At 33.3% G+C, this 20,355-nt stretch overlaps 1 protein-coding gene across 8 annotated transcripts in view; it reads right to left on the minus strand.

The window, feature by feature from the left end:
* Positions 1–20,355, minus strand: part of rdx (BTB/POZ and MATH domain-containing protein rdx) — a 308,082-nt gene that overhangs the window by 274,404 nt on the left and 13,323 nt on the right. For 3 of the 8 annotated variants that reach the window (XM_089632369.1, XM_089632365.1, XM_089632366.1), the window contains one exon: positions 3,936–3,982. The exons of 2 other annotated variants lie outside the window; for them this stretch is intronic. The gene's annotated coding sequence lies outside the window, so the exon portion shown is untranslated. Of the gene's footprint in view, positions 1–3,931; positions 3,983–20,355 lie in introns of all 8 variants that reach the window. 3 more of the 8 variants (XM_089632368.1, XM_089632362.1, XM_089632363.1) reach the window with 1 other exon arrangement.

Below are 20,355 nucleotides of genomic sequence, written 5' to 3' on the forward strand. Positions count from 1 at the left end.
CCGGAAGCCGCCCAACTTGGCCCTTAACTATGTCGGAACCCCGTGTCGGTAAAGGTTTAGTATAATAGTACAACAGTGGTTAAAGTAACGCAGTACCACGGTGCAAAACTGTGTTAACTCGCCAGTTAGTTTTAACTTGTTACTTAATTATTATAATGTCGTTCGTAATTTGAATTTATGCCCATCAAAACGATTTTTTCAACATTATTTTTGTTGTTTAATATTTCTACAGTAAATACATGATTAACATTAACTCGCAAATAATTGCCAAAGTGCATGTAAAATCCTGAAAAATTAATTTTTTTAATGGGTTATATTTTATAAGTAAAAACATTTTTTTTTTGCAGTTTGGTTAAATATTTTGACCTCAAATCCAAATTTAAGTTTTGTATGAAATAAGGCCGCGCAGGTAAAGTTAGTTGAGAAAGGAGCTGTGCATATAACAGTTTGTAAATTGTTAACTTGTGACGGAAAATAATTAAATGAATGGTTGTGACTTTGTGTACATGTACACCTGTATTATTGGCGAAGACGAAATTGGGCTGGGACGAAACCAGTTAGTGTGTTTATATGAATAAAGAGATTTAACAGACTTCAATTCGACAGAAAAAAATAAAGACATTCATAAGAATAACGACCTTCAATTAAAATAATTAAAAAAAACATTCAACAATAAAATGCGGTGAAATGCGAAGAGAAAACGTGCTTTGTAGCAAAACATTGACTTTTAAATTGAATGTAAATATTGCAAAACAAACATAAAAGTAGACAGGAGTTATTCATTAACCCCTCAGGCTAATTTGTTCGTTTTGCGGAACAAACAGCTATGGTCCGTAGAGTCAATTTGTTAGCTTTTAGGAACAGCTCGTATGGTCTCACAGAAATCGTCGTTTGTCCCTTACTGTCATAGTTAGAAATATGAACTAAACGGTGTGAAAGAGAAAACACCAAGCTTTATATGCAAATATAATATAGAAGTTAACCATAGAAGAATAAAAATGTACACCTCCACCTCCATGACACCAAAGGTTCCGAACGTAATTTGAGAAGAATTTATGATTTTTTTTATTAATCATTTTTATATGAAACGAAAAATAAGTGAGATGGCAATAGTGTTTAAAATGTGTATTTTTTTGGCTATCGGTAATTTTAGTTCACTGTTGACGAAAAGTAAGGTGAACCATATTCATGTTAGCCTTCCAATTTTATATTTAACATAATTTTATGTATATTTCTAATAATAATATTTGAAATCGTATTTCACCTTTCAAAAACATTTTTTTTTGAAAGGTGAAATATTCCAAGTAGGTATTTGGATAAGAAGTGGAAATACACACAAAGTCTGTGACCATCCGACAGTGCCTTTAAGAAATATAACGGTCAATACGCTGAGAGGTTAAAAAATCTGGAGTAATGCTATCATAATTTCCATGTAACTGTCGCTAATAACTGAAATGCAAATATTTTCCTAGAGTTGTTTATGCCCTTTTCTCATAATGGATACTCCTAAAGAGTGCCAATGTTGTGCCGGAGCCGGTGGGTACTATGTACCTTATTTACAATTGCATTAGCATTCATTTATTCAGAAATTATTCCTCCAGTCGTATTTATTATTGTGAACTTTCTCGTCCACGTGCAGTCAACGGGCTGGCCTGAGTTATGGGCTCATTGTTTTTTATTCAGCCAATTTCGTAAGCCGTCAGTCACCCGAGGGCGAATCACAAGAGCATTCAGACCGCGGATCGTCGGTCCGAGTTTTTATTTTATTTTCATGTGAATAACTCAACAGTATCACCGATGATATTTATACATGAAATAATAAATAACATATTACCAGTATACATTTCAAAGAAAAGTATATACAATAAGGACATTAACAGACATAACACTAGAACGTGCAATAAAATTAGGCTACCAAAAAAGGACAAAGCCAATACACAAAATAGTTTACTACACATAGGAATACAATATTATAATGCGCTGCCAGAAACCATAATGTCTGCAACAATTGATAGATTCAAGCTGGATTATACAGGGTTTTCCAATAAGAGGTGTTATTTTGAATAGCCTGCTATTTCGGTAGATGTTACTTTTGAAGCTGTCATTTTTTGACATTTGGCAAGTAGAAACTACGCCATTAATTACGTATTAAAATTCACTTGAGTGAATCAAATGCAAATCATCTTGAGTGATGAGGCCCATTTCCACCTCGGTGGCTTCGTCAACAAGCAAAATTGTCGCATCTGGGGCTCGGAAAACATAAGAGATATTGTTGAAAAGCCTCTTTATCCTCAACGTGTGACTGTTTGGTGCGGTTTATGGTCCGGCGGAGTCATTGGACCTTACTTTTTCGAAAATGAGGCTGGAGCCACAGTGACGGTGAATGGATTGCGCCATCGAGAGATGATTAATGATTTTTTATGGCCGGAATTGGTTGGTATTGATCTGGACAACGTTTACTTTCACACAAGACGGCGTTACGTGCCACACAAGCAACGAAACCATTGATCTTTTACGATTGAATATCAAAATAACACCTCTTATTGGAAAACCTGTAGAAGTCATATTTATCAAAAGAAAATTCAATAAAAATGTAATAATGAATGTATGTAATCAATAATAAATTAAACATTTGTAAACTTGGGTATTTACAAACGGCTAAAATAAAATATCTAGTACACCATAGACATATGAATATTAGGTAGACCTGCCCTAAGTGATTAAAAGCGTATTATCCCCACTCCCCATACCGGTTCCATTGAGCCGGCTGGGCTCGCGTACGGCCTCAAGTGATATTTGAAAACGTGACGTCATCATTCTTGTGCGAACTATGGTCGAGGCATCATCGGTTCATTTTACGAAATAACACGGCAAAATGTTTACTTGTACTATGAAAACTGGTAAAAATAGATGCGAAAAAAGAGAATAAACCCAATTGTCGTATTACATTCCATATATAAGCATTATTTTATTTTATTTTAAGCATATTCACATCGTATAATATGAATCAGTTGTTACTATCACATCGAGAAACGTCTGGACGCGAAACACAAAGCTGGTTGGTTGCTGGGAAGTAAATTATGAACATTTATAAAAGTGTCTTAACTAAATACTCTGAAACTAACTACGACTCTGAATATAGAAGCTGCCTTACTTTGCCGAATTTGGACTTCGCAAATTTGTTCATAACGTGGCGAGTAATTTGCGCTCCCATGTAAAAATGTCTATTCATTCAAAGCAGATTTTACTTTTAAGAAGTAAATGGTGATATTATAATGCGAGATGCCTATTTACTGTCAGATTGATTTATTGACGAATCACAGTCATCTTCACTCCCTTCGTTCTTCAACAGTTGATTTTACCCCTCGCCTTTATCTTCTCGTCTATTAATTCCTATGTCTGTGTAGTACACCAACTACTTCTGACTGCAACGGAGCCAGAGGGTCTATGGCATCCCATATGGGGTAGCTTACAGGTACTGGGGAGGCAAAGAAGATAGAGAGGACGAAGGTTGGAAAATACCCAGCTATTCAGATCTGATCACCAAACATGGCCACAGCCATTTAAAGCAACCAATGGAGGTTTTTCACCGGGCGATAATGAGAGTATCCACTATCTACAACTCTAGAAAGCACTGCTAATATTTATTTTATATCAATGAATTGTGAAATAATACTCGTTAATTAAATTAAATTAATTAAATTAAATTAATTAAATTAAATTTATTTAATGAGATTCGAACTCGCAACCTCTGAATTCGTAGTCGAGGATCTTAACCGCACAACCACGGAGGTCTTCGCGTTTTTTAAGTAAAGTTACAGTACACAATATTATATTTAATGATTCAACCATAACTTATATTATTTTTTAGGGTTTTTCAGCAATATTACTGGTTTTATAATATAATAATAATATGTAATATTATACTAACTTGCCTCTCGTTAACGGGTGGGTCTGATTTGTAATGAGAACCGCAATAAATCTGTAAAAACAAAATAAAAGTTTAATTACTACCATAAGTTAAGTTTTCAACAGCATTCATAAAATAAATAGAAACGTATTTCCTGTTCATAGAGCTAAAACTAGAGGCGCTACTGCGTACTATATACTAGTCGAAACTTGTTCCACTAGTAGAACGCGGGATTCGGTAGTTTTAGTTACAGCGTTGGGAAAATTGGAGGTCAGTTGGAGATAAAAAAGAGGAACCTATTTCTTCGCTTCATGTCTCATCTAAATATAATAAACCAATGTTGCTGTTACGCTTAGAAATCTAAGGGTCAATTGTCTAGTTTTTAATCCTTACTGAAGCATAGCCAAAGTATGACTTGCTTGAATAATAAAGTGGATGCAGTGGATTTTAGAAAACGGAAAAGGAGCGCATAAACAAATTAAAAGTCAGACGAAATGCAAAAGGGTGGAATTAAAAGAGGACTTCGCTACCTTCAGTAAAATATTCCTGACCGTTAAAAATGATTGTTTAAAATTATGGCTAAATCACTTTAGAAAATTCCACAATTATAAATTCATCCCACGGACGAAAAAGGGCTTAAGGCGATGCACTACGTCGTGTAATATTTTAAATTGAGCCGCTAGCAATAATAACCCTTACGTAGATGGCGATAAGGTTTAATTTCCCGCTTAACACCATCCGCCTGTTTTGATTTATGCAAGAAAAAAACATGGCCAAAAAGTGCCTTTTATTTTATTTTGTGGATGTTCAGGCATAAATATTTAATTTTTTTCCATTCATTTTTTAAATAACTTAATTTGCCACATTATGCAATAAAATCATAACCGAAAATGGGTTCGTAAGTAGGAGATTTTGAACTTTAAAGCATTTTTCATAGACATTATACATTATTTTTGTCTGGGCTTATAAAAAGACTTATCTAAAAAATACTCGATTATTTCAAAGGCCAAGATGTATTCTGCTCGCAGTATTTAATTAGCATCTGAAACATTTCTAGACACATGATTTTGCATTACTACGTATGGCATCGCCTTAACTGATATTTTTCTAATGTCAAACTTTTAATATGAAGTTTGATTAAAAATAAATTTGTGTACAGAAAATATTTTGTTTTAACCACGAATAGAACAACCCGCCCTAAATAATAGTGCTTATCCCACCGACGAGATGTCACTATCATCCATCTAAAGATCTAGCAGAGCGATTTGCGTGTTCCAACGTTTTAATTTACATCCGACTAGGGACTTAGGGACACACTAGTCATTGACACTATTAGCGGGATCGAAATTGACGCGCTCTCTCCGTGTATTTTCTCTTTGTACGAAAGCTCACAATGAGCGGAAGGCCAAATTAACGAGAAGCTCAGATCTAGATTATACGAGTACCACAGGCGGAGATAGCAGCGATATTTGAATGTTTATCAGATCTGCAAACTCGTGCTGCACATTCAATGCTGTATGCAACTAGCAATTTATTGTTTTACAAAGAAGACAGCTGACATTCCGGCTTGGTACACGATTCACCTGCAGTAACTGCACAAGCCAGGAGTGCAAGTATTTCATTCAATGTTTTTATAATTATTTTATTTTAATTTTTTTTATAATACATTTTTTTGTCATACATTTATTTATTTTTATTGTTTATTGCTCTCCTTACGACTTTTCTACGTTGAGACTTATTCAACAAACAAAGGGAGGAAAGATGACGTTGAAGAAACGTTAATCTGTTTTTCTGCAGCAGCCAAACTAGATTCAATTTGTACAGTTTTCTTCTGTCTGGAATATCCGTTTTAACACAAATCAATTTCAGCTCGCAAATCCACTTCAGAGCTACAGAGCTTTAAAAGCTACTTGGAAAATTTAAATAATTTGTACCTAATTAGGCAAGAATCCATGTGTTTTGTTTAATTATTTGTGAAATAATTCCTAAATGTACCTAAGTACAATAATGCGTAAAGTTAGCGAGTCATATATAAAGGGTGTTAAGGGAAGTGCTTGACTTACCAGTCATTCGTGACATTATTTGGAGTAAAAAATTTAACTCTAATTTTGGTGTCCGGTGACTTTCAAGAATATTTTTTTTTTGTTTCCGGTGACATTTTTGGTCTTATTTTATTTTTACAACAAAAAACGTATAAAATCAGTAGGATAGCTAGGGTAAATGTGAGGTGTTGGGCGGTTACTTGGCTGAGCTAGTGACAACATATGGATGAATTTTACCATAAGACATTACATTTTTTAAGTCACAAATAATTTCCAAACTCACCGCTAAAACGTGAAAAATCGATTACTTTTTGCTTATTTTTTATATGTAATTTGAAACACAAATAAATAAAGAAATACATATTCGTACAAGAGTTTTGATACACCCTTTGATTAAAAAAATATTTTTTTAGTTTGGTTGGGTATTTTGGACAAAAATCCAAAATTTTAGTTATGTATAAAAAGTAACTTAACACCCTGTATAATCATCAATTCTCGGGGCGGGTCCGCCGAAGCTCACTTATTTATTCATCGTCACGGTGTAAAAATAGGGACAAATAATATAATAAAGATTATGTTGGTTAATGCCGCCACAAAGCGACACGAAAGACCTTAAATTTGACCCCGTAATGACCCCTCGCATTAGCAACACCCGTGACCCGGTTTTCCGGCTGAAATGCTCGCATCAATCCGTATCTCAGGAGCAAAACTAGAGCACCGCTGTTTCATATTGTTAAATGCTCGAGGGAGTCTATAGGGAAAGGCAGGAATAATGTTAAGCGAGGTCTTCCTTCCATTTCTTTCTGGCCCAACAGGATTTAGGAAATCTAGAGCCCTAGTCACGTATTTGCTACACAATTTACTAACTTTAAGAAGTATCCGATACGAGATAGTTGATTGTAACAGTCTAAAAATGTAATTTTATGACGTAGAAAGAAATCAAACAGGAACCAAATAGAAACTTACAAGAATTCTAAGATGTATTTAAGTTTTTCACGATCAATAATTTGTTGTTTTTTTTAGTGTTGGACAATGATGCATTAAATTTGTTCGCTACTAGTCAGCATTCCAAAAAACCACAAACATTTTACATTCCATGTAATTTAAAATAAATTCGTATTAGATATTTTTATCATTCACTGTACTTGAGGATTCCTAATATCAGCATTACTATAATTTCCCTTTTGGATAAAGTTATATTAGTGAAGGTACATAATAGTTCAAATAAAATCTGACAGTAAAACTGATACAATTTAAAACACCGTAGTTCCTTTTTCTTACTATGCGATCCGTAGCTTACAACGATAAAACAATCGAAAAAGAGATACAAAACAGTGTACGCGCAGTAGGTAGTGGGTAATCATATATTTTTGTGATTTTCATTTACAATCCAGAAAATATATCATTTCTGCCGGAGTGGAATAATAAATTAGCGACAAGGGCACAGTTGGTGATATGAGGTCAAGGATCCGTGGAACCGACTCGACCCAGATGGCGAAGGGACAATACTCTTGCGTACAGGAGTAGGCAGCGAGCAGGATATGATTTACGGTTGACGTTAAAGGCGGGGCTCATTTTTCCACATATCAAATAAATGTTTTTATTTTGAAACAAAACACATATTTTTGAAAGAAAAAAAATGAGCAGTAAATTGATTTAATTTTCTGGATATAAAAGTAAAATGAAGAGAAGTTTTAATAATGGTCGAAAATATTTAGTGTTTCGGATCTTAAACAAAATATATATAGGTATTTATACGTAATATTTATTTTCATTTAGGGAAATCAACAGTTTACAATAATACAATAAATAGAACGTAAACAAAGAAGATCTGATAGCAACGACCAAATAATACATACTGGTAATAACACCACCAAGTTTTATACTTTATACAGAGCTGATTTATAATGTCCTGTCGGTTAACACTATAATTTTATTACTTATATATACTTTTAATTGTTATAACATCATTTATTTTCTTGAAATCAATGAACAGCAACATCATCTCTCAGATCTAAATAAATACTTAAAATTATTAACTTCGTCATAAAAAAAAGTTGTAACGCAATTACTTTGTGTAAATCACTATTATATGTAATTTTATAAAATATATAGAGGTACAGGATGTCCGGGGGTAAAGTGCACAAACTTCGGGAGGTGGGAAGGCCTTACTAATAAATAATAAACAACCATTAATTTAGGGTAAATGGATGTTTATCGGTAGTGTAAAATTTAAAACATGTTTATTAGTAAAGGGGAAAGTGATTGTGTTTCTATAACTACAAAAGAACAATAATACTTACTTAATTATTATAAGTGTTGATAACATATTGTTAGTGCGATTGGCTGTCATTGCCTAATTGTCTCTGTAATAACTAATAACATACAATTATACTGAGCAAGAGATTCCGGAAACAGTCCTATTATATTTCCCGTGGGGAAACAGTAACGTGTAATATATATAATTCCCCAGACCAAATTAATGAAATAGTTGGGAAAGGCAAGACGACTCCATCAGCGAGAAAGACGAGTATTTTGATCGATAAAACCTCAGTCGATGCGGATAGTAATGTATTTTTATCAAAAAAGTGTTCTTGACCCAATTGGGCCGAACTCTTTCAACACGGACCTTGGGACTTGGGAGATTCAAGCTGAAGTGAAAATAGGCCCTAACAGGGTGCCACGGAAAATGAAGTAACTAAAGAATAATTATATTCGGAAAGATATTTAATATTACCATAAGACTAATTAAGTATTAATGATTTGTTTTTAAACATATAATATGCTGGATGAGCCCAACTCTAGTAAACACATAATGTGCTAGATGAGCCCTACTCTAGTAACCACATAATGTGCTAGATGAGCACAACTCTAGTAAACACATAATATGCTAGATGAGCCCAACTCTAGTAAACACATAATGTGCTAGATGAGCCCTACTCTAGTAACCACATAATGTGCTAGATGAGCACAACTCTAGTAAACACATAATATGCTAGATGAGCCCAACTCTAGTAAACACATAATGTGCTAGATGAGCCCAACTCTAGTAAACACATAATGTGCTAGATGAGCCCAGCTCTAGTAAACACATAATATGCTAGATGAGCCCAACTCTAGTAAACACATAATATGCTAGATGAGCCCAACTCTAGTAAACATATAATGTGCTAGATGAGCCCAACTTTAGTAAACACATAATGTGCTAGATGAGCCCAAATCTAGTAAAGAAAAACAAAATATTGTAATCGGTCCACTTTTAATAGGTAGGTTAAAATGAAAAGCAATAAAAATAATTTATGTTGAATATTTACGATTATGATATTTACTTACGAAGACATTCTAATTTCTAATAACAGTTTGATAATAATACTTTGCCGCAAGTTAGTGACGAGCACAATCAAAATATATTAATAAAAAATAAATAAAAACTATTTTTTATGTCTCACCCTTTTGTCAAGCTGAAAAAATCTTAGATAAAGTAGAAAATTTGTATGAATTTCGCAATTAAAACTCTTGAGGGAAGTTCTAAAAATAAGAATACATATATGCCATATTGTTAGTATAAATATTTTTCAATTTGAAAGCATTTTTTTAAAATTAATTTTAACAATTTGTAAAAAAAAATCTTTTTCGAACATCCCCATCGTTACCGCAAGTATATTTTGTGATTTTTTTAATCGTAATAATATTTATGTGAATGTGAATCCAGCTTATTCTATATCACTGGCTGACTGTAAATACATTTCTCGTAAAAGAGTGCCTACCTATCGCGGAGACCGCACTGTTTCCGCAGCAGTTTTACATTATTTAGCCCAGGAAAGATAAGTCCAGGCACAGATACCAGCAGAGGAGAGAGGAACAGAAACAGACCACTGGGAACAAAGGCGACACGAAGCAATCATTTCATATGTTGTGACTTCGCGGTGAATAATACTCACATTACTGTGTCACTATTTTATGTACTTACACGCATTGAAAAGAAAAACCGAGAAAGTTCTGTCTTCGTGCCCAAAAGTAAGTTCAATTCTCCCTTACATCTGGGGAAAACAAACATATTTTCTAAATATCAAAATTTTCTCTTGAGCAGATAATCAATTTAATTGGTCTCCCGTGACCTAGTAGTTGAAGGTCTCATGTATACTTATTAGCTTTCTTTGAAGTCAATAGATCACACTTCTAGAGATTTTTTTATTTATTTTTATTATCAATATAAAGTTTTTTTTACAGGTTTTTTTTTCGATGTCTGTCTCACTAGGATAAACCTGTGTCGAGACAGACTAATAAGTTTATAATAAGTTCGGTGTATGGAAGTATATTGTGCATCAGGGCGGAGTGAGGCAAAACTTTATATTTCAACCGGTTTGGTTCACCAAATACAGGACACGACAAATCTTTTCTTGTGTTGGACAATTTTTAGTAAATAATCGACTAAGATGCGCGGGGGTTATTTTGAGAATCATCAAAAAAATTGCGACTGTTTGTTTTGACAGAAGTCACCACAACAGCAAGAAACTATAGTCCAATACGTGCCACCATAAGTAATACTGATAAAAGTAATTGCGCTTTGTGAGGAGCTCAAGTTACGTGTAAAAAATGTGTTTTTTTGTAAACTTGAGGTTAACCGCGCCACATGAAGATGTCATCGCAGATCAATAAAATCTTGTGTTTTTTCTCACGTAATATACGATCAAAGATTAAACTTATAGGTATTTTGAAATTCTAAGAACAAAAAAAAAATCGCTCTGACCTATTTTACATTGTACATGTAAGTTTCTACATTGTGCATGAAATACAATACCTATTTGTACTTACCTCCGAGTCGGGTTGCGATCCGTGACTCATAAAAGAAATAAGACAGAAGCGGGTCGAGAAGCGTTAAAACACGACACAGACGGAGATAATAATTTGAGCGCGGGGTTTGATATTGGAAACAGTGGGTACCGTTTTACAAGTTTGCAACAATGACTTGAACCATTTTGTAGTGGACAATAATACAGTAGGTATTCCGTATGAGCTACTTAACCAACAAACCCTCACATGATCCCACTTCTTTTTCCATCCACTTGCTCGACATAGATATTATTTAACTTCCAGGAAATTACAAACAATTTTTTTTTCTTTTATTTTATAGATTTTTTAAATATTACAATTTTGAACTACCATACTAGGCTAATATGCTCGTAAAATAACAGAAATCTAATAATTATTTTAAAACGACACAAAAGGGCATTGATACTGTATTATATTTCTAATAGATAACTAATCAAAATCTAATTTTAATTATTGTATGTCACCTGTTTAGCTGTTATTATTGTTTGAGCTTTTTTATCTTGTTTTAATGCAGTAACATAAATAATAACATACATTTTGTAATTTGGTTATTTGAAGTCTAAATAAACAAAAAATTCTAATAATTATGATTTAAGATTACAGAAGAAGGCAGCCACGGAGAAAACTTCCTGATATAAAATATTGCAAATTTATTAAGAATATCCTCAAATTATTCGTAATCCGCTTAAAAACAGGATTGCAGGCCTTTAACGAATGAGTTATCGCAATGTCGGAATACGTGTTCATAAAAATTCTAATATTTTCGCATTTCGTCATTGTATATTATAAGGACAAATGCAGATGCATGAACACGTGATCCGATATATTAGGAATGTACTATGAGTTTAATAGGAAGCGGCCTGCAATCCAGTTTTTAACCGGAATTAACTTTTTTTCCGTGCAATAGGGTATTTTCGCCGTTTTTTAATCTCTAAAAAAACTATAGTAAAGGTATTTTTATTTTTTTCGTAAGAAGATATTACTTTGTGGTTAGGTTTTTTTTTAAATGAAAAAAAAACACTTTGTATATAACCACGAATATTTATTATTTTACGTATCGACCGGTTTCGCTTTAATCAAGCGTCATCATGATATAACAATATTTTTTTTTATTAAATAGCTATACATATTTATATATACATTATTTTACATTTTTATAAGAATATGTATATTTATATATTTGTATAATAGATATTGATTATATTCGTAGTCCTCCTCACTAGGAGATCCTGTGTTGAGGGGGACTAGGTTTTGGAAGTTTTCAGCGACTTCTATGGTTCGACTTTATGTTTTGGGTAAGGTTTTCCAGAAACTTCTACGACGATGTTTTAAATATGCTAGTAAGTTCTTAAGAGTGGGTTATAGGGCATAATGGTGATTTGCTGGAAAACGGCTCCCTAAAACGGCTTAATACTACCTTTCGTATGTCATTCTCAGACTTCATATTTTTTAATACCAATTAATGGACTATTATTTTTCAGTCTGCCTATTTTTTTTTGTAGTTGTTGTAGGCATTCGACTATAAAAAATAAAAACATTGATACACCATACAACCCACTTTTAAAACTTGGATGTATGATTATCGCGTTAATAACGGCTTTACACTATATTTTTAATTTAAAATATGTATATAATACACACATCTGTAGAAGTACGGCCTCTTATTATCGTTATGATATCTGTGGATATTAACAATTAAATAAATACTTCATCTTGCACCAAATTTTCAACACATTTACACTGTTTTACTTATTACGGGTGAGAAGCCCCCGAGAGCGGTAGTGGGACTATACGCTCCTTGTTTTGCGGCGTATATATTTCTAAAATGCCATCAAAATGTTTCATTTCTGGGTCTAAAAGTAGAATACCGACTCACTTGAAGCATTGCAATAATTTTAGGAAGCTACAAAAACGCTAAGTACTCACAATACTCTTTTTTCACGTAAATTTGTCGCATTGTATTTTTTGAACTGTCATATTCTTTGAAACGAATAAAATGCAATATTCAATGTGCGTTGTGCGTACCTTTTCCTAACGGTTAGCACGAACGTCACGATGTTGATTTGCGTGCCCTTTATGCAAGTGTGTGTGAGAATTCATTGTCGCTCTGACTCAGTTGTGAGCGCGTTTGGTAATCAAACCAAAAATTACCATCTCACGCCAAATCATTTTTAGTTTGGTAAAATCGGCAATTTTAAGTGATAACATGTCAAGTTTTTCACTATTCCGACCTTACATGGTAAGGCGTATTCACATAAGGAGTAAACAAGTTTATTACCGTTTTTTTATCTTTAGATTAAACAGACAAAAAAAACTTTATAAGTAAATTTACGATTATATCACCTTTCTGCGTATACACACGTAACCATTCACAATTTGTCAAATCAAAGATATTCTATCTACGTATTGTGTTGTAAAGTTCCAAATAATAAGGGTTTTTTAGGAAACAATTTTTTCCCTACCGAGAAAACACAAGGCCTCTAAGTCTATAATAGCCAGGTAACATTTTAAACACCCAAATGCGGCAAAAATTGTGAGGCGCATATGTCGCCGTTCTATTTGTATAAAGAACAGTAACTTTAAATTCAGTAAATTTAAATGATTCACCATTTCATATATTTATTACGCGTCAATACATCTTAAACAATAGGTCGAATCGTGGATTCGTTGAATAATATTTGTATTTAGGTATTATATTTCAACCCATTGACGTAATTTTTTTCAATAGCGTTGGTCGTTAAATGAATATAACTATTATTTCCAACGGCTAGTTATATTTTGATACAGTACTAGTATGCCTTGCACGATACTGCCATGGTTAAAACAGATTATTGTTTAGTTAACACTGAATAATTTAACAAATATATAAATTTAAAAAAAACTTTCTTTTATTTTTCGAGGTCAATATTATTAATATGTATAGATATTCTATCAAATATAAAATTTATAAATCTACCAAATAAATCCGCCTTCGATTTTCTCGAAAACGAAAGCTCAAATAAAAAATATCATAACCCAAAATTGACTTTAAATGAAAGGTAGATTCATTCACAAGTTATACCGTTTATACCACGAGTTTCCGAATACCGTGCAAAACAACCTTTCTTTGTATAGGAAATGTTTCTGAAATGCGATTCGTAAAGCCAAAAGCCGTTCAAATCTAATTAGATTTAACAACAGCAAGTGAATGATAAACATTTATAAAAAATGTCAAAGTAAATGCTTTACCAAAATAGTAGGTTCTGCAAATAAGTCATACCTTTTTACTAAGCTGTTTGTTTTACTTAATATTTCCGATTTCCAATTGCGTACGTGATGATGCGGGACATGATCATGACGCACATTTGACGTTGTATTTTGACAAGTTCATTAATGTACAACTACCGCCCTCTAGCGACAAAAAAATGAAGAGATTTTGACAGTTTGAGAAAATCCGCTGGCATATAACAAGCGCTTAATCCGGTAGTTCCGTTAAGATTTAATGTCCTTAATGTAGTTATTTTTTTGTTTTGAATTGTTTGATACTAAGTGGGAGTTTGTTATATACGTTTACCGCTAAAAATTAAGAGTTTCTTCTGTCCAACGACAGTCTTAGTATTAAGTTCATATTATATCCTGATGAAGCTTGGTTTAAACGAAACCGGGCGAAATGTAAAATGATAAGTTCGTGGTAATATACAAAGTGTTTGTTTCATTTAAAAATATTTTTATGTTGACGAATAAATTTACTATGACGATTTAAAATAAGTCATTTTCCTATTCGCCGCCAAAACGACGAGTTCGTTCTTATTCCTGATTTCGGCGGCGTTGACGTCACGCCGCACAGTGGGCTGAAAATCGCCTTACATAAGAATTAAGATATGTGAGAATTGGATTTTGATTTCTAATCTTTATTTTTGATTTAAATTTATCTTTACTTTAATGTTTTTTTTTGTTTAAATGTATAAATTCGTATATTTTAAAATGGGGGCCTCAGCACGGGTGAACAACCCAGTGAGGCCAACGTTGCTGAATTGAAATGTGAAGTACTGTAGAGTAATGTATCAATAAAAAAAAAAAAAATAATAAAATAAAATAAAAAATAGACATAGAGACTTGAATTTTCAAGGGTATTTTTTTTTGGCTAGAAATGGATTCTGCTAATCATTACTATGCTATAAAATTTCGTACGAAGCAATTGCGTGTACAAATGAAGGAGTTATCATTTTTTAAAGAAAAATTTGTATGGCACTGACATTAAAAATGAGGCTCTAGAATCATAAGGTTGGCCATTCTATCCTTACACACAGATATACTACTATTTATTTGTATTTTTTTGACATACTTCGTATTGTGGCGCAACTATGCTTTTAGGCGTGCAGTGAATATTGTAAACTAGACAAAGCATACTCATATGTAAAGCATTCAAGCATTAAAATGAATCATCAACATAAAAAAGTTTTTTTTTCAATTTTGAGAATTTAAAAAAAAAATAATGATCAGTAGAATCCATTTCTAGCCAAAAATAATACCCTTGAAAATTCAAGTCTCTATGTCTATGAAAGGCGATTTTCAGCCCACTGTGCGACGGGCGAAGTTGGTGACAGCCGTCTCACCGGACATTGGCGTCATATTGTCATATTGAAGTTACGCCAATTGGCATCATTTCGGAATGTGCGGTTTTAGATCGTTTATGAAATCAATAATTATGAATGAAAATATAAAAATTACATAGGTATTTTTAGTTCGATAATCATAATCAGAAAAATAATATTCCAAACATTTTAAAGGTATTCGTAATTAAAATAAATTCATTTTTTCAGATTGCATCAAAGAAAAGAAAACAATAAACATGTAGGTACGAGTATGTTTATTTGAAAGCAAAATGTCGTTGTTGTAGCTATAATTGAATATTTTTTTTAAGCCATACCCATGCCATTTTGAAAAAGATTCCAGAGCATGTAGCATATGGCATCCTATTTTCCGATTCCGAAAAGTTCGCAGAAAGCAGTTTTCGGGCAGCCAGCCCGGTTGAACGGAATTCTGAAGCAATATTCGTAAAGCTCGATTAAGTGGTACTACGGTACCATTTCCTTTGTAAATACGCCCATGCAGCTATACGTGATTACACGTATATAGGAATTAAACAAACACTGTTGACTTGGCTTTTCGAATTTAGATAGGTACACGATGTAACCACTCCGAACGAGACGGTTATAGGAACATTCATCGCTTACAATTCACTGTCGGTGCCCCTTGCGGGATCCGCAAATTCACCGCCCTAATTTAACGCGCAAAATTGACCGCGGAAAGTTCACCGCATAATAGATAAAATGAAATATCTAAATGTTGATAAGAACTGCTTGTATCAGATTAATATGTAGATACAAGTTATCCTAACCTAACTTAACATAACGGTTTTTTCATTAATTTATATATACAAAATTATTTGTACAAAATTATTTCAGCTAAAAAAACACTTAAATAATGGCAATTAATTTTCACCGCGGTGAATAACGTACGATGATGTTTCTCTGCGGTGAATATTCCGCGGTAAGTTGTAGGCGGTGAACATACCGGATTCCGTACGGGTCACCGAAATAAAAGTCAATAAAGTAACAACGTAATTTAAATTGAAAATGTGTCACTGCTGAAGAAGGTTGCAGTTACCTAATATTCATAAGTAGGTAAAGGTATTTATTATAATGAATTATAATATTTAAACCACCTTCATTGTATACATCTTCAGTAGAAAATCGGTTTGCAAATCTAACTAAAAACGCGCGAATAGTAAGCTCTATTGTCAAGAAATTTGCACCGTTTTCTAACTAAGTTTTTAGCTCCATACGTTATGTTATCACGAGACATTGCTTTGAAATGTTAATTTTAACTGTAAAATAATAAGACAAGATGCCATAATGGTTCAGATAGAACTCTCAAATGGTGAGCTCTAGTGTCTTGAAAGTTGTACTTTTTGTAGAAACCTAAATTTCATCATGAGCTACGGAGGTTTACAATTGAAATCTAATGAATAATTTTATTAAATCTAGTAATTGCCAATATTACTGAGGTGAATTTTCTCAAAAACGGCGCTATACAAATCATCCAAATATTATTATTACTCATTCAGCTTCATGCGCATTAGGGTAGGTATCTACCGTTCACGAAGCTAAAAGATTTATCAAGTTTTCTTTTCATTTCAGTTCCTATTCTATGTGGGGAGGGGTTGAGGAAGGGGTGGATGAGGGGGGGGGGGTGGTTGAACATCCGCCCTGAGAAAAGTGTCTGAGAATCGAAGCTATTTTATACAGCCGACCTTTGTGACTAACTTGGCGCATTTAGAGCTCCCAGAGTTGAAGGATTATAAAGTGAAAAGGGTTCAAATAGCGGAGAGTCGAGTGATTCTAATTTGACACTTCAAATATATTTAAAATGGCGTCTGTCTGGGGAAAAGAAGGTTGTATAAGTTATGTAATGATATTATATTACATTATTTTAACGGATTTTAACAACCTCCGTTGACAAGAACTCGTTGGATGTGAGGCTAGAGGTCGCTAACACTTCCAGAATTATAAAAAAACTGTTAGTAACGCTATGGTGAGAGATCACCGTTCAGAATCGAAACATTGCTAGATATGGCTTTAACTATGTTTGGTGACTAAGTTTTAAGAGGAAGCTACAAGCCAAAAATGTGTATATTCTTGGTAAACCTTATATTGTAGGTAATAGGAATTAAAATAACTTGACAAACGGAGTCTAGAAACGTTCGATTTCAAGCACAAAACTGGTTTTTATTTAATTTGTAAATAATTTAATAAGAAAGCAAAAAAGTTAATCAAGTGAAACTGTCACAGATAATCTTAGCTATAATACTGTATTTTTAAAGTTGTTTCCTTTACGCGTTCATAGATTCCTATTGAAAATATATATTTTTTAGTAGTTTACATTCATATTTTTTATCGAGTAATTTATATTTTTATTTGTATTCTACTCAAGCGCAACGATAGGAAAAGCTTCAATTTATCTAAAGCATTTTTTTGTATTCATAATGTACACCAATTCGTTATAAAGATGAATCAAAATAGTTATTTGTTATTAAGCTTCGCCTTAATAACCAAAAACTTCATCTTCACCCTTCAACTTCTTGAAACCTTGCGACATTCCCCAAATTTGGGATGCCGTGTTCCACTGACTCCGAGTACTTGTCATCACATTAAAATAATTATAATAATTAACCTGTTACATTACACATCAATCGGTTTAATTGTTGACAGATGAATCATCTAAATGGGTTAAAGATCGACTATTAATTTCATTCATTCCCTTCATTCATTCAAGATATGTATATATCCAGCTAACCTATTGGGCGCATTTTACACCCGTCTTCTAAAATTAATTATAAAAACACCCTAATATTTTAGAACTTCCCTTTTCTTCTAGCGCTAGTCAAATTAGATTGTTAATGTTAGTTGTAAGTTTCTACGTATCGTCGCTCTAGTTCGTTTTTGTCCAACAGACCAAAACGTAAATCGGGAGAAATAGCGCTTCAGAGTTTTTTTTTACGAAAAACGCATATACAATGAAATTAGCTCATTCTAAGCTTACTTAAATGATTTAAAGTGATGGAAATTATTATTTTTAAGTAGAATTAGTTCCAAATGTTTAAAATTACGCAGAAAACACGTTTTTAAGTTGAATGTTGGACAAAGTGTTGGATAAACACGATCAGAATGTTGTTTAATTTTGATGGACTTAAGACAAACTGCGCCTTGAAAACACATTAAAAATTTTTTTTCACTTGTATCGTATAAATAAATGGTTTCAGAGAACAACTGCATATTAAACTCAAAATTCGTCAAAAATGGTCTGTTGGACAAAAACGAACTAGAGCGACGGTATGTAAATATGTGTGTCATTAAGATATTAGTTATAGGGCTTAGTCGAAAGAAGTAGTTATAAGTCTTAGATAAGTCACTAGTTTTAAGTCAGTAGTTCTAGTATTTACTATTTAAGAATTACATTTGTACAGCGCCCTTGAGGTGATTTTTAACGAAAACGGCGCTATATAAAATGGCCAAATATTATTATTATTTGTTTAGCTCAGCTTATTGTTTATGATTTTATAATTTGAACATCCTTACAGATATTATATAGAGGTTCGTGTTTAGACGTCCCAACGGTAGAAGAACGCGTAAAAGCAGGTAAGGTGCCCAACCATAAATTCGTAAAGTTGTCAACAACTGAACCCGCGTGCTGCTCGAAGTTGATAGCAAAAATGTCAAGTGTGCAGAACCAAATAAAAGTAAACAAGCTTATTCAAGTCCCATTCCAGGTCCGGTACCAGTTCCAGGTAGCAGGTACATGCTCCTTCCCGATGTACAGAGCCATATTCAGGCCTAGACAACAAAGGCAACAACTGCATAGGGCGGCAATTTTTAAGGTAAAAATTAAATAGTTTCATATTTAGCACAAAATTTTGCAAATTAAATTAAGTTTGTCCCAAAATGCGACCTTTGTTGGATAAATCATCTGAGGGTTAATGTTAGAAGTACTTATGTAGAGGAACGACGATTGTTACCGATTTTTTGACTTTTTGATCAGATGGGACAGTATTTCACTTGAGCGGCTGACATAGGCATTTAAGTATTCAATTCAATTTGTACAATTTTTTTACACCGTCACAGATTTGGGAACCAAATTGTTATTATTCTACGGTTTAAACAATTTATTTGCATTTCCAAAAACCACACAAGTGCGTTATAGAACATGGAAAACATGTCGATTCTTTGATCAATTACACTCACCCCACGGGTGAGTTCATGAACAAATTGGCGCGGCTGGCTCTATTGTAAAGGAGATTATGGTGACGTCATCGAGAGTGAGACTCCGGTACAAAGAAATTTATTTGAGCCAGAATATCATTGTTTCGTAAAAGATAAAACTATTTAATCAAAGCAAAACCTCCACGGGCCTCTGTGGAGAGGTAATTGGTCATTCTCAAGATAAAAAATATATTGGTATAGCCAGAGGTAATGTCCGTAGAGACGAAAAAATAAACATCTTAATAATTTCTTGTGGACTCTTTAGTATTATAGCATTTAAAGAAATTCTAACTCAAATTATCAAATCTAGCATAGCACTAACATTAATCACAAGATATATTTAATTAATCCCTGGGTATATGGATAATTAATTACATATGTATTTGACAGTAAGACTCTTGACTAGCAATCTGGAGGTTGCGGATTCAAAACCCGGCGTGCGAAAGTAATTTTTATTTTTTGAATTTATGTTATTCACAATTTATTAATGGAAAAATAATAGCTACATAATAGCATATTTGCGTCACGTCATAGAGTGGAAGATACTCTTAGTATCATCCTGATGTAAGACCGCCATTCAAAACTGAAATGGCCTTAGCCGTGTTTGGTAACCAGATATGAATAGCCACGTACTTTCCCACCTTCCTCTCACCACTGCCTCCAGCCTCACAACATACCCCACCCCCCCAATCGGTGATTGGATAGTCTCACTGGATCCAAACGGTTGGGAGCAGTTGGGGCTCTTGTGCGGTATTCACATAACAAAAAC

Source organism: Hesperophylax consimilis, chromosome 6 (assembly GCF_061612785.1).
Source record: "Hesperophylax consimilis isolate HC1 chromosome 6, BYU_Hcon_1.0, whole genome shotgun sequence".
Taxonomy (NCBI): domain Eukaryota; kingdom Metazoa; phylum Arthropoda; class Insecta; order Trichoptera; family Limnephilidae; genus Hesperophylax; species Hesperophylax consimilis.